At 35.9% G+C, this 16,041-nt stretch overlaps 1 protein-coding gene and 1 pseudogene across 6 annotated transcripts in view; both read left to right on the top strand.

Moving 5' to 3' along the window:
• LOC122040417 overlaps positions 1-2,357 on the top strand; it is a 31,814-nt gene extending 29,457 nt beyond the window's left edge. For 3 of the 6 annotated variants that reach the window (XR_006128594.1, XR_006128595.1, XR_006128596.1), the window contains exon 9: positions 2,063-2,357. The gene's annotated coding sequence lies outside the window, so the exon portion shown is untranslated. The remainder of the gene's footprint in view (positions 1-2,062) is intronic. The other 3 variants (XR_006128597.1, XR_006128590.1, XR_006128591.1) reach the window with 3 other exon arrangements.
• A 188-nt stretch (positions 2,358-2,545) lies between these two features.
• LOC122040354 lies at positions 2,546-13,909 on the top strand (annotated as a pseudogene).
• The last annotated feature ends 2,132 nt before the right edge of the window (positions 13,910-16,041 follow it).

Here is a 16,041-nt window from a genome sequence, read left to right as displayed (position 1 = left end):
CTTGGAAATTATTTTTAAGTATTTTTTTAAATAAATATAAATTTATATCGAAAATTATTTATTATTGCTTAAATCAAATTTCATAATTTCGTGAAAATTTTATCACTATCTTGGATAAGAATGTTTTACTGTTATAAATATTTTTAAAATTTTTCAATGACAATATATTTTTAAAATTCTTTCTTCAAAAACTAGTTTATAAATCACAAAAAAATCTGATTTTCGAAAATTCTTTTCCAAGTCTTTTATGTCTAGTTTACTCTAACTTGATTTGTTCACATAAAAAGGGGGAGATTATAAGTATCCCGTGGTAGTTTTATGTAATCAACCAAGTCAAGTTAGGTCATGTTGTGGTTTGATCCCTGTGTCTAAGTGTGAAGGAACTTAAGAGCATAGGGAAGTCGAGCGAAAGACGTAGCTAGCGAGGACGGTACGAGAGATAGTCAACGAGATTGATACGTCTGAGAGACCAGGCGCTGTGGAAGAGTACACTGGCGGATGAGAAGGAAGCGCGCGGTGTTTCCGAGAGACGAGAGCCTAAAGCAGAAGGATTGCTCGAGAAGGCTGGAAAATGAGATCGAGTGAGCATTATTTTAGATGGCTAAAATCACCGAAGCGAACGGAATCAGAATGGGGAGAAACCGAATAGTCAACAAGTTGTTGATTGTCCGGGCGCCCGGACCCGGACCCCCTAGGTGCTCTGAGGTCGGCGAGCGCCCTCGTTAAGCAAGGGGCTGAGTTAGCACGGTCTGGGCACCGGGAACCATTCCAGGCGCCCGGACCAACAAAGTCTATCCCGACCAGGCCGTTGCGATCCGTTGCGGTGTGGATAAAGTTTTATCCACACCCAGGTACCCGGAGCCTGATTTCAGTAGTTTAACACAACACTTGAAAACGATATTCTTATTGTTTTTTACATTGTAATCTAGTGCTTAAACTGCTGTAAAAGGCTTCTATGCTTGAAGGATATTTGATAGTGAACTTTCAACCAATGAAAATAATAAGATGCTTCTTTCTCCATTATCTTATTTTAAGAAAGTGGTAAAAATCTAAGTGGCCATGGATAATGAAATTAGAATATGTTATGATGAGGTTAAATATACTTTTAATGGAATTTTATGTAGGTAAAACTTTATATTTAGATGATAGGTTATCAAAGTTTGTAAGAGTTAATTTGGAGACTTAGCTAAATTACCTATTTATATGAATCTACGTCATACTCTTTTTGTAAGAGTTAATTTGGAGACTTGGCTGATCATGTGGTGTGAAATTGTGATTCAAGTTCCAAAGTGAGCACCGGCTATTATTAGTCTATCTCCATCCTTACCTAGCATTCTAATAGCCATTTACTCATTTTTCATCAATTGAAAACTACACCTAATTGCTCTTCAATATTAGTATATAAGTCTTTATTTTATCCTAGTATTTCCAGACATCCCTCTCAACATGACTTAAGACTTTTTAAGTGTCATTATGTACCTTCAACTCTGCTTAGCTAATTCACAAGATTTATGCTATAGTACATTAAGACAACTTTAAACTAGATATTAATTTTTGAATTTTTACAAGGAAAAGATCTAGAAGTCAATGGTTATGCTTGAATTTGGAAAAGATCTAGACGTTGTGTAGATTACCACTCTCACACTGTGTTGATCACCATCTCATGTGTCAATCACCATCTTGTCGTTAGGCAATAGACCAGTGTGATTGTCCAAAACAAAGATAAAACATCTTTAAGAACTTTTAAGAAGAAAAACAAACATAAAAACATGATGGATGACAATCTAGCAGTTTCTACACTGAGCATGTGGTTAGTCACAACAGAATCAATGATTCAAAGGCTTGCTAGGCAATCAAGAGGACTTGTTATATACTCCTTCCTTGGTGACTTCATGATTCATTGTTGTTTTTGTGTGTTTACCTTGTGATATTTAATAGATTGATGATAATGCATTGGGTAGATAATTTTATAGACAACTTACATTTTTAATATTTTTGAAAACACTTTAATACCTATACTGATAATATGCTCATTGCTTCTTGTACTTTAATTACTTTGCAGCTTGGTGCTTGCGTTGTTGTTGCACAAGGTGCAATGCAAAATGACATATCGAGAGAGTTTGGACATTGAATGCCGACTCCATGTATTTATGGGCAACATGTATTGAAGACGAAAAAGCATGTTCTTATGAGATGTATTTACCAGATGAATTTTTATTATTTCTTCCATTGAAGAAGACAAACTATATCTTAAGAGTTTTTCCAGACCAAGTTTCATCATGTTGATGTGACCAGCTTCATTTCACCTGAATACTTTGGCAAGTGACAACACTGGTCTCATCTCTAGTTTAATCCCATTTTCAATTGCATTAGCTTTGGCTTAGAAAGCCATGCATTGAGGAGAAAGGAAACCTCCATAACCAAGTCCAAGCGTTATCTATGCTTATGCGCACACTTATCATGAGGTTTTACCCTATTTTTTAGATGCCAATCTATTAACTGGTTTCTTTCTTTTCTATCACTTTCTAGTGGATTCTGAATATAGGTTGAAGATTTATATGAAACATCAAAATCAATCTCAACTTTAAACAATTTGCTTGAGTTAGATATTCAACAGGATCGTGTGAAATAAGGTGGCAGCCATTCACGTAATCTACTTAGAGTTAAGCGTGGACTTGACATGGTCAAGGTGTTGTTTGAGCAGATTCTTGAAAAAGAGTATGGACATAAACTCATACCTTTCTTTTCCATTTGTAATATGCATGCTAAACATTATATGATGACAAAATAAAAGGATGGCTAAAGTTTTGTATTCCAACTAGCTTCGGCTATACTTCAAAAATATTTGAAAGCATTATTAGATTATTCTTCATACATTTGCCAACGAGTTCAAATCATGCTTAAACAAAATTCAAACACATTACAATGATAACTTAAGCTTCAAAGAAAGAATGACAATCAACAAGAATGTTCAAATCAAATCCATTAGTAACTGACCGAAATAATGATCTCCATCATAAATCATTCTTACATGTAGTTAAGGATTTGCCAATTTGAAATATAAACTAATCCGGTTTTATGAGCATTTCAAGCCATATTTTTAATGGGTAGACTAATCATCCATCTTAAAATTTACAAAAGCATGACAATTAAGTACCGAGACTGCATATTTGCGGGGTTCAGAAATTACCTGTAAACTATTTATAATAATAACACAAAGTTACTTTCATGTTTTCAAACAAAACATTAAAATGATGAAATTAAATATCAGTTTTTAGTCATTGAATTAAGTCCATAGTATTAGAATTCCAAAATGTTGTTTTCTGATCATCTGAAACAATTCATTTCCTATTCAGTATGCATTCAGGTGTTTCTTTGCACATCTTGGTTGCTTAAGAACATTATGTTTTGCTTCTTCAAAATTGATCCGATAAATATCTCTGCTGAAACCTAAGTTGACATTTAGTATGTATTTCCTCTTGTAGTTTTGTTGCTGCATTTGTGTGTTTCATCTTGTTAATATGTTCTCTTTTGCCGGTTGAACAATAAACTTCATCTCATTGTCAGAAAATGCAAATGATTCTAAAATTTGCAGAATTGGTTTTCAAACTTCAGTTATGGTAAATATTAGTAGACCTTTGCAAACTCCTCCTTCAAAACAGGTGATTTAGTATGTATTAAATTGAAGATCGTTTAGATAATAAACTATTACAGATGTCGGCAGCAAGTGTTTTAATTCTTTTTCACGTTGTTCTTTGCCAACACAGTGAAAATTCCCCGAGGGACCCCGCAACTGTAGCATATGCAAAGGTGTTTGCTGCTCACCATGGTTGGGCAGTACGGAAAACTTGCAGTTGCTGCAAGAATGTATGCCCTTTGTCAAAAGAACAGCTATTGAAGAAGCTAAATAAAGACGGTGAGTTTCTACTATTGATATTGGAATGACTCATTGTCATCAAACCTTTGTTGGAGTGTATACTGAAAGTCTAAGCTTTGTAAACATTCATTATGAATAAAGAATCACATTTGGTCTAATTATCTACATTTGTTTGTAGTTGTTCATTTAATTTATATTGTAGATAACATAGTATGTGGTGTCACATACAGAAGATGATGTTATCAGTACCTTATAAATTATAAACAGTAGCTCACGACCAGAATGGAAAGGAACAAACCATTAAAAAGTCGTAGTGTAATTAGGTATTAGTTTATCTTGACTATATAATTACACTAGTACACTCAGAGTGTATTGAGTAGGACCATTTGAGGTCGTTTCTTTTATACTGACTTTATAAAGGAACAAAGACCTCAGTTATTATGGAAGTGTGTGACTCTTAATCCTAATATAATAACAAGCATATATGTTTGATATTTATTTCTTTAATTTATCAATGGGTGAGATTTAGTTCGATGAATCAATAATCCCGATAAATTGGGAAATGGTATCACTCATAGTGTGTGTTGTTGATTATAGAAGGAAACTGTGTCCTAGTGATACTAGGTTGATAATGTCCTCAAGAGGAGCTCATAAAGATTGTCATATTAAACCCTGCAGGTGGACTTAGTCCGACATGATAATAAGGTTGAGTGGTACTACTCTTGGACTTAGATATTAATTAAATGAGTTGTCAGTAACTCACTTAATTAGTGGACATTCGATATCTTAAACACAGGGAGACTAACACACTCATAATAAGAAGGAGCCCAAAAATGTAATTTGGGATTGGTGCGGTAGTTCAATGATAGTTCTCTAGTGGAATGAATTATCATTGATAAAATTAAGTTGTGTGTTCGGGGCGAACACGGGATGCTTAATTTTATCGGGAGACCAAAACCAATTCCTCCTCTCGGTCCCTATCGTAGCCTCTTATTTATAGAGTACTATACCCACCTATACCCACCTTCTACACCCACCCAAGGGGCCGGCCAAGCTAGCTTGGGAATCAAGCTAGGGCCGGCCTATATTGGGTGGCCGGCCCTAGCTTGAACCCAAGCTAGTAGGGCTGGCCAAATAAAATTAAAAAGAAATTTAATTTTAATTTTTATTATTATGTGGAAGATATATTTTAAAGAGAATTAAAATTAAAATATCTCTCTTATAAAAGATCTACAAAAGATTAAAGAAAGAGATTAGATCTCTTTCCTTATTTGTAGATTGGAGAGATGTTTTATTTTCTCTTTAAAATTATTCACATGTTAATAAAATTAAAATTATAGATATTTCCTTTTATTAACCATGAAGAGATTTTAAAGAGAAATTTTATTTTTTTAAAATTTCCGGAAACAAATTAGGAAGTTTTAATTGTTGATTGAAACTTGTCCTATTTGCCTTCCAATGATGTGGCCGGCCATCACAAATTAATTGGGGAAATTTTATTTTATTTCTCTCAATTAAATCATGTCAAGGAAATTAAGGAAAATTTATTTCCTAATTTGCCTAGGCCAAGGAATATAAAAGAAGGGTGAGGGTGCCTCACAAGACACAACCTCTATTGTTTTCTCCCTCTTTCTTGGTGTTGTGGCCGGTCATCCTCTCCTCTCTTCCTCTTGTGGTGGCCGAACCTCTCCCTCTCCCTGGAGTTCTTGTGGTGGCGGATACTACTGAGAAGAAGAAGAAGAAGGAGAGAAAGCTAGCATCTCTTGAGCTTGGTTAGTATTTTGTTTTTCCTCCTTGGTGAAGTTTCCTCGTTTGAACCTTTGAGGAGAAGAAGGTGGTTGGTGGTTTCTCATCTTGGAAGATCGTTGCCCACACAACGTCCGAGGTTAGAAGAGGAATACGGTAGAAGATCAAGAGGTTTTTCTACAAGGTATAACTAGTAATTTCTATTTCCGCATCATGCTAGTTATTTATGGAAATAATACCAAATACAAGAGGCTTACGTTCTAGTATTTCGAATATGGTTTTTCGAAGTTGTGTTCTTTTGTTTCTTTCTTTTCCTTGTGATTTGATTGTTTTCTTTGGTTAACCTAAAGTTATTTTAGGAAATTAAATATTAGCTTTCTATTAAAGGTTTTGTCTAGTCGGTGGTGGTTGCTCCCATATTCAAGAAGGCCATGTGCCTCGCCACGTCAGTACTGGAAACCTTTTATGGAAATTGATATTTAATGGAATTAATAACTTAAGGAGACTTGGGTCGAACGTGTTAAGTTCCGCAGGAGATCCAAGTCAAAACCTAAAAGAACAAATAGATTAAGTTTTGGATCAAACGTGTTAAGTTCCGCAGGAGATCCAAAATTTAATTTAAAAGAACACATGGTAGCTAGGAAAAGGTTCAGACCTTTGTACAAAATTTTTGTACAGTGGAACCTATAGGCTTTCCGAGTAGCAACCAACAATTGGTATCAGAGCTAGGGTTTTGCCTCTGTGTATTTGGTATTTAGTTTAATTATGCACATGTCATACATAATTTAGGCAGGTTAATAGTAGGATGTGCTAACTTTCTTGATGCAGGATCCAACTATTATGGCTTTTAGTTAATTATGTGTGATTGGACCCTTGGACATGTCAAGGGCAATTTATATGTGTGTGCATGATTGTATAAAAAAAAACAGGAGTGATTTAGTTTTATTAGGATTTTATTTTTGATCTAGATACATGTACATTCCTTTTATGGAATATAGGATCAAAATGTAAAATTCTATTTATGTCATGGATCGAATCTTGCAAAGCGTGGAACCTTCTAAGGACCAGAGGCGCAGCGGAACAAGGAGCAAGGCGGTGGCCAAATATGGCAGCAGCTTGGATGACAACACACGGAGGACAATTAAAGATAAAAGCCATAATAGTTGAAAATTAGATTTTCTATTGCTTTTATATTAGGTGTGTGCATGTTAGTTTACAAGTTTAGTAGGCTAGCATAGTTAAAATTCCTCATTTATAAATAACTAAGTGGGAGAGGAATTTTAAGTAAATCCCATGGTCTCCATTACTGGTTTGTAAGTGATGCAAACAAGCTTGCGCGTTGGCTCTGAGTGCCTTCCTCCATAACGGATGAGCTTGTTTGCGGATCACTAGAACGGACTTCCATTTTGGATGACTATAGGAAGTTAATTAAGAGCGTGTGATCTTCCCCAACGAAGGGGCATAATCTTATTAATGGACTTAGTGTCAAGTAATGGTGTACACTTAGACACATCTAATAGTATCCTCCCCAACGGAGTCATTGCTATTATTTGTGTGACCAAATAATACCAACTATTGATTTTATTTGTCAAAAGTTAGGTTGACAAGATAATAAAATTAATGGGTTAAAACCCTCCTTTACAAATGTTGAATTTGTATATCCACACTAACGTGGCATACAAAATTCACGGTGTTTTAAGGTGTTGGTTAATTTAAAATAGTATTGTTTGAGGAATCAATATTATTCTAAATTTAGAGTTCGACCAAAAGTTATTTGTGATTCTTAGGATGACTTTCAACCCACTGTCCATCATACTTCAACAAAATAGACTTACTGGACCAAATTACATAGATTGGAAAAGAAACCTGGATATTGTTCTTACTGCTGAAAGCTATAAATTTGTCTTGATCGAGCATTGCCCTGATGCACCCATCGGTGAATCTACCCAAGAGGAGATTGAATATCATAGGAAATGGGTAAAAGCAGATGAGATGGCACGGTGTTACATTTTGGCTTCAATGTCAAATGTATTGCAACATCAACATAAAGATTTACCAACATGATATTATGAACAATCTCAAGGAACTCTTTGGTCATCGTGATAGGGCTTCTAGACAAGAAGCTATGAGAAAGATAATGACGACCACCATGCAAGAGGGTACTCAAGGGATCATATCCTAAACATGATGGCTTATCCGAACGAAATACAGATCCTTGAGGAGAAATTGATGGGAAACCCAGATCGATATGATCCTCCAAACCCTACCTAGAAGTTTTGAGCATCCACTGAACTATAATATGAATAAAAGGATTTATTCATTAGGGAAACTACTGACGGAACTTCGCAGAAGGATTATTTCATCACAATGCTCAAATTCACTATGCTGAAAATGGTTCTACTTCTAAACCGAGAGGAAAGAAGAAGAAGAAACAAGATGGTTCAGCAAAGAAAGTGAATAAATCTCAGAGTACGGGATTTAAAGCTGGAATGAAGAAGCCGAAGGGCAAGTGCTTCATCTGCAAGCAGGCAGGACTGACCGTCCTCGTAGGAACCAAAACAAAGGTATATCTCATACTCTAGTTGTTGAAACATGTTTAGCGGTGTTATCTACTAGCACCTGGTGTGTAGATACGGGAGCCACTGATCAGGTCTGCAATTCCTTGCAGGGGTTCCAGGAAACCCGACGACTATCTGAAGGAGAGATTACTGTCTACATGGGCAATGCTACTAAGGTGGCAGCTATTGCAGTGGGAGACGTCTACTTATCTTTTAGTAGAAATAGAAATTTGGTTTTAAGAAATTATCTTTATGTACCCAGTTTTAGAAAGAATTTAATTTCAGTTTCTAAACTGTTTTTAGATGGATATTCAGTTTCTTTCAGTAACGATGTAGTTATTAAAAGAAATAAAGTGATTATCTGCTCTGGTGCATTAGTTGGCAATTTGTATATTTTAAATCCAAATTCTTCCACAAAGCAAAACATGGAAATTTATAATTCATCTTCTAATTCTAATAAGAGAAAAGAACCTTCAGAAATGAATCAAGCATATCTTTGGCATCTAAGGCTTGGTCATATTAACTTAAGTAGGATTCAGAGGCTTATAGCCGATGGACTTTTAAGTTCATTAGAGTTGGAAAATTTTCCAACTTGTGAATCTTGCTTAGAAGGTAAAATGACCAAGAGGCCGTTCAAGGCCAAGGGGTATAGAGCCAAAGAAGTGTTAGAGTTGGTTCACTCTGATTTGTGTGGTCCTATGTCTGTCCAGGCAAGAGGAGGTTTTGAATATTTTGTCTCTTTCATAGACGATTATTCAAGATATGGATACATTTACCTAATGCGCCGAAGTCCGAGTGCTTTGATAAGTTCAAAGAATACAAGGTCGATGTGGAGAAACGACTAGGTAAAGTATCAAGACACTACGCCGATCGCGGTGGCGAATACCTCTTAGAGAGTTTAGGAATTACTTATCGAAGTCCGGATTCAATCCCAATTATCTCACCGAACACCCCAAATGTAATGGTGTAGCGAAGGAATAGGACTTATGGAGATGGTTAGATCAATGATGAGTTATTCAATTACCAAATTGTTTTGGGATATGCTCGAAACAGAAGATATCGCTCGAACTTAGTACCTTCTAAATCGCTTCTTCTACTCCCATAGAATTGTGGAATGGGCGAAAACCCGCCTAAGACATATTCGGATATGGGGTAGTCCAACACACGTGCTGAAACCAGATAAGTTAGAATCTCGTACAGAAGTTCGCGTGTTTGTAGGATATCCCAAAGGAACGAAGGTGGTTTATTTTATAGTCCTAAAAACGTAAGGTCATTGTTAGCACCAATGCCCGCTTTTAGAAGAGGACTATATAATGGATCACAAGCCCAGAGTAAAATTGTTTTAGAAGAACTTAGAGAGGACATGTCTACTTCAGTCAACAGGACAAGATGAAGTACCACAAGAGACCGCAACACGTGTCACACATGATACACAACCACGGACAATGCCTCGTCATAGGGAGGGTTGTAGGCAACCTGGAAGATTCATGTTTTGGGAGAGTCTTGGACTTGATCCCTGGAAACATGAACCCGATCCCTAGTCATATGACGAAGCACTTCAAGATATAGATGCAACATCTTGGCAAAAGGCAATGAATTGAAATAGAGTCCATGTACTCTAATAAGGTCTGAGTAGAACCACCGATGGTGTAAAAGCCGTTGGATGCAAGTGGATCTACAAAAGGAAAAGAGGGACGGGAAGGTAGAAACCTTCAAAGCTAGGCTTGTTGCGAAAGGGTACACTCAGAAAGAGGGAATCGATTATGAGGAAACCTTTTCACCGGTAGCCATGCTTAAGTCTATCCGGATACTCTTATCCATTCTCGCTCATATGGATTATGAGATTTGGCAATGGATGTCAAGACAGCTTTCCTTAATGGAAGTCTTGAAGAGAACATCCATATGAAGCAACCGAAGGATTTATTGAAAAAGGCAAAGAGCATCTAGTATGCAAGCTCAATCGGTCCATTTACGGACTGAAGCAAGCTTCAAGATCTTGGAACATCCGGTTTAATGAAGTAATCCAGTCATATGGATTTATTCAAAGTCCGGATGAGTCTTGTGTATATAAGAAGTGTAACGGAAACGTGGTGGTATTTCTTGTACTATATGTAGATGATATTTTGTTAATTGGCAACAATGTCAAGGTATTATCGGATGTAAGGGTATGGTTGTCCAAACAATTTGATATGAAGGACTTAGGAGAATGTGCACACATTCTTGGGATCAAAGTTATAAGGGATCGCAAGAAAAGAATGTTGTGTCTATCCCAAGCTTCATATATAGATACAATCCTTGCTCGTTTTAGCATGCAAGACTCCAAGAAAGTTTTCTTACCTTTTAGACATGGAGTAGCTCTATCTAAAGAGATGTCTCCAAAGACATCAAAAGAGATAGAGGACATGAAAGCGGTTCCTGCTTCAGTAGGAAGCCTAATGTATGTTATACACGAGACATATTTGTACAATTTGATTAGCAGATGTGACAGATTCGACTTTATCAGTAAAGCATATATTAAAGTACACGAGAAGGACTAGGGATTATATGCTAGTTTACCAAGCGGATGATTTGCTCCTCGTGGGTTACACGGATTCGATTTCCAATCGGATAGGGATAACAGTAAGTCTACATCAGGCTATGTGTTTACTTTAGAGGTGGAGCCATTTCATGGAGGAGTGTTAAGTAGAAATTCGACTCAACCATGGAAGTTGAGTATGTGGAGCCAAAGAAGCGGTATGGCTCAGGAACTTTCTAATGGACTTAGATGTGATTCTGGTTTGCCCAAAATCATCACAATTTATTGTGATAATAGCAGTTGCAAACTCGAAGGAACCACGAGCCCATAAGGCGAGTAAACATATAGAGCGCAAGTACCACGATACGAGATATCGTAAGCGAGGAGAAGTTGTCATCGCCAAGATCGCATAACCTGGCGATCCTTTCACTAAGGCCCTTCCCATAAGCTTTTGATCGGCATGTGGAGGGAATGGGAATCGGATGTATGGTAGAAGATAGCTTAGTCATTAGTATAAGTGAGATTGTTGGAGTGTATACTGAAAGCCTAAGCTTTGTAAACATTCATTATGAATAAAGAATCACATTTGGTCTAATTATCTACATTTGTTTGTAGTTGTTCATTTAATTTATATTGTAGATAACATAGTATGTGGTGTCACATACGAAGATGATGTTATCAGTACCTTATAAATTATAAACAGTAGCTCACGACCGAATGGAAAGGAACAAACCATTAAAAAGTCGTAGTGTAATTAGGTATTAGTTTATCTTGACTATATAATTACACTAGTACACTCAGAGTGTATTGAGTAGGACCATTTGAGGTCGTTTCTTTTATATTGACTTTATAAAGGAACAAAGACCTCAGTTATTATGGAAGTGTGTGACTCTTAATCCTAATATAATAACAAGCATATATGTTTGATATTTATTTCTTTAATTTATCAATGGGTGAGATTTAGTTCGATGAATCAATAATCCGGATAAATTGGGAAATGGTATCACTCATAGTGTGTGTTGTTGATTATAGAAGGAAGCCGTGTCCTAGTGATACTAGGTTGATAATGTCCTCAAGAGGAGCTCATAAAGATTGTCATGTTAAACCCTGCAGGTGGACTTAGTCCACATGATAATAAGGTTGAGTGGTACTACTCTTGGACTTAGATATTAATTAAATGAGTTGTCAATAACTCACTTAATTAGTGGACATTCGATATCTTAAACACAGGAGACTAACACACTCATAATAAGAAGGAGCCCAAAATGTAATTTGGGATTGGTGCGGTAGTTCAATGATAGTTCTCTAGTGGAATGAATTATCATTGATAAAATTAAGTTGTGTGTTCGGGGCGAACACGGATGCTTAATTTTATCGGAGACCAAAACCAATTCCTCCTCTCGGTCCCTATCGTAGCCTCTTATTTATAGAGTACTATACCCACCTATACCCACCTTCTACACCCACCCAGAGGCCGGCCAAGCTAGCTTGGGAACTAAGCTAGGGCCGGCGGTTTAGGGTGGCCGGCCTAGCTTGAACCCAAGCTAGTAGGGCCGCCAAATAAAATTAAAAAGAAATTTAATTTTAATTTTATTATTATGGAAGATATATTTTAAAGAGAATTAAAATTAAAATATCTCTCTTATAAAAGATCTACAAAAGATTAAAGAAAGAGATTAGATCTCTTTCCTTATTTGTAGATTGGAGAGATGTTTTATTTTCTCTTTAAAATTATTCACATGTTAATAAAATTAAAATTATAGATATTTCTTTTTATTAACCATGAAGAGATTTTAAAGAGAAATTTTATTTTTTAAAAATTTCCGGAAACAAATTAGGAAGTTTTAATTGTTGATTAAAACTTGTCCTCTTTTGTATTCCAATGATGTGGCCGGCCATCACAAATTAATTGGGGAAATTTTATTTTATTTCTCTCAATTAAATCATGTTAAGGAAATTAAGGAAAATTTATTTCCTAATTTGCCTAGGCCAAGGAATATAAAAGAAGGGGTGAGGGTGCCTTCACAAGACACAACCTCTATTGTTTTCTCTCCCTTTTTCCTTGGTGTTGTGGCCGGCCATTACCCTCTCCCTCTCTTCCTCTTGTGGTGGCCGAACCTCTTCCTCTCCCTTGGAGTTCTTGTGGTGGCCGGATACTACTCGGAGAAGAAGAAGAAGAAGGAGAGAAAGCTAGCATCTCTTGGAGCTTGGTTAGTATTTTGTTTTTTCCTCCTTGGTGAAGTTTCCCTTTGTGGCCGAACCTTGCTTGGAGGAGAAGAAGGTGGTTGGTGGTTTCTCATCTTGGAAGATCGTTGCCCACACAACGTCCGAGGTTAGAAGAGGAATACGGTAGAAGATCAAGAGGTTTTTCTACAAGGTATAACTAGTAATTTCTATTTCCGCATCATGCTAGTTATTTATGGAAATAATACCAAATACAAGAGGCTTACGTTCTAGTATTTCGAATATGTTTTTTCGAAGTTGTGTTCTTTTGTTTCTTTCTTTTCCTTGTGATTTGATTGTTTTCTTTGGTTAACCTAAAGTTATTTTAGGAAATTAAATATTAGCTTTCTATTAAAGGTTTTGTCTAGTCGGTGGTGGTTGCTCCCATATTCAAGAAGGCCATGTGCCTCGCCACGTCAGTACTGGGAACCTTTTATGGAAATTGATATTTAATGGAATTAATAACTTAAGGAGACTTGGGTCGAACGTGTTAAGTTCCGCAGGAGATCCAAGTCAAAACCTAAAAGAACAAATAGATTAAGTTTTGGATCAAACGTGTTAAGTTCCGCAGGAGATCCAAAATTTAATTTAAAAGAACACATGGTAGCTAGGAAAAGGTTCAGACCTTTGTACAAAATTTTTGTACAGTGGAACCTATAGGCTTTCCGAGTAGCAACCAACAACCTTAACTGTCAAAATGGATGACGAATAAGACACAGTTCTAGGGTAAACATAAAAGTAAACATGAGGCAGTGTATCAGCAATCCATACACTTAAAACTGTTTTTAAAAATAGTGTGGAGTACATCGTAGATCTAGCTATGCTTAAGATCAGAACATTGAAATTTCACTCACAGAAGAATTTTGGCTAACTAGTTGTTGAATGATCGCAGAGGCATCAGTAATGACTTACATGCAAACCTACATCAGAGCTCAGGTCCTGTCATCGGAAGAGCTATATAACTCAAGACAAATGGGGATAGGTTGGTGAGGAGGACAGGCACATCCTGGTGTTAGATCTTGGCTAAAGGAAGAAGAATTCATGATGCATTTGTTGATACACATTGTCTTGAGCTGTATGAGTTTACTTGTGAAACGTTTGTTCACATAGGAGAGACTCTTTTAGTTTGATTGATATTTAGGAGAAGCTAGATAAATGGTAGACATCATTCTAGATCGTTAGTCTTAACCCATATGATTTTATTATTTGAAATTAGCACTTAAGTTTTCCCACCATATCGGAGGGGGTATTTTTTTTCTCAATTCTTTCAAAGTTAAGAGTTAGTTTGATGAAATGTTCTTTATCGATCAAAACAAATTGACCATTAGCCTCAAAGACTTGTGGCTCACGCTAATTGAAATAGAATTTTTATTTAATTTTTGATAGTATCATCCTATATTTAAACAAACTGTATCACCCATCAAACTAACTTACAAAAATATTTTAATTTTAACATCAGATCTACTCATCTCTCCGGCCCAATAATTGTGACTCATTTAAAGTCTATTGGACTAAGTAGAAAATTTAATATCATATTGTACTCAAATAAATATTTATTATTTATTTTCCGTCAAACAATCATAATATTTACTTTTTGATTTTTTTTCCTGAAAATACATTTATTTCTATTTTCATTCAAATTTAAATTATTTTACATATTTACTAGGTTTCATATTAAACATATTATACATATTTAATATTTTTAATCTTTATTAATATTTAGCTTCTCATTTCAACCTAACAGGTTTTGTCATCTGTAAGATGTCCTTGTCTTTTTTTGCAAGGGTAACTGTTCACATGGAAGTTGTCGGCGTTGGTTCACATGGCTGCCGATGCCAACTCACATGTGTTGCCCCTCCTCTTCTCTTTTATAAGCTCCTCCCACCTACTAATGATCTTCATCTTCGACAATGGCTCTTGTGGTGATGGTTTTGATGATGACGTTTGCATGTGCTTCCTCCCTCTTGCTTTCGCTCCAACCATCCGCTCAACCACCGATCACATCCTCCCATGAGACCTTCAACGGGCCGAAGCCCCCAAAGTCTCTGTCTACACCAATCGAGTTGCCACCAAGAGTATTGCCTCTGCCACCACCACCCCTCACGAGGGTGATCACTACTACTAAAGTCGCTCCCAAAGCTGCCCCCAAAAAATAGATGTAAGTCACTAAGAACTTACAAGTTCAACGAGGAACAAAGACTTTGAATGAGGTTTTAAGGGATTCTTTATAATTTTCTTGATCTATATTAAGCATGTGAGTTTTAATTAAATCCTATACAAGAAAAGAAAAAAAAAAAAGACAAAGACAAAGATAAAGAGTGAATAATCAAAATATCTGCACATATTTTAATTAACGTAGTGAATTCAAGGGATTATAAACATTTTATTTGAATGAAGCTAGTAGCTTGTCCTTTCATTTTTAGTTTTACAAAGTCAATTATAAATATTGCTCTAATTTTCTTTTGTATGGACGACTGCTGTACTAGCTAGTTGTGCCTGGTTCAGTTTCAACTGAACTTAAATATATAAATTTAAATATTTTTAATTAAAATATTTAAGTTTTTGTTGGTGTTTGGTCGATTGATCATGAGAAATTATGATTAGAATATGGGAAGATTCATACATATGTTTGAGCCATGACAGTAGATACATTGTATATAAGGTCATTCATTACTTATAAAAAAAAATCCAATTGTTTTAGTTTGACCATTTAATTCAAGTATGCATCTTTCTTGTGTTTACCGATGCTCCTAGATATCAATTATTTCATAAATTATTTGTGCATGGAATGTTTTTAAGTTTTATGTATGACAAATATAGTGTATATTACTAGATGTATTATGGAGAGGGTCTTCGGTTTAATTTGGTGGTATTAATTAGTAATCAAATTACACCACTAAGAGCGGTATCATGCATTTAATTTCCAATTAATTTACTGCTTAACAAACCTTTAAATTAGCTCATTGTTGCTTGTAGGGGTGATCGCGGATCGGGTTGGTTCGGTTATTGGGATAAAAGACTATCCGGCCCTACTAGATCGGATAATGTAATATATGACCCTACATCCGACCCTATATCCGGCGGTTATTATGTATTAAATATCCGACGGGTTGTCAGTTATT

This window comes from Zingiber officinale, chromosome 2A (genome assembly GCF_018446385.1).
Source record: "Zingiber officinale cultivar Zhangliang chromosome 2A, Zo_v1.1, whole genome shotgun sequence".
Classification (NCBI taxonomy): domain Eukaryota; kingdom Viridiplantae; phylum Streptophyta; class Magnoliopsida; order Zingiberales; family Zingiberaceae; genus Zingiber; species Zingiber officinale.
The sequence above is the reverse complement of the archived record's forward strand: the minus strand, read 5'-3'. Positions and strand labels throughout refer to the sequence as shown.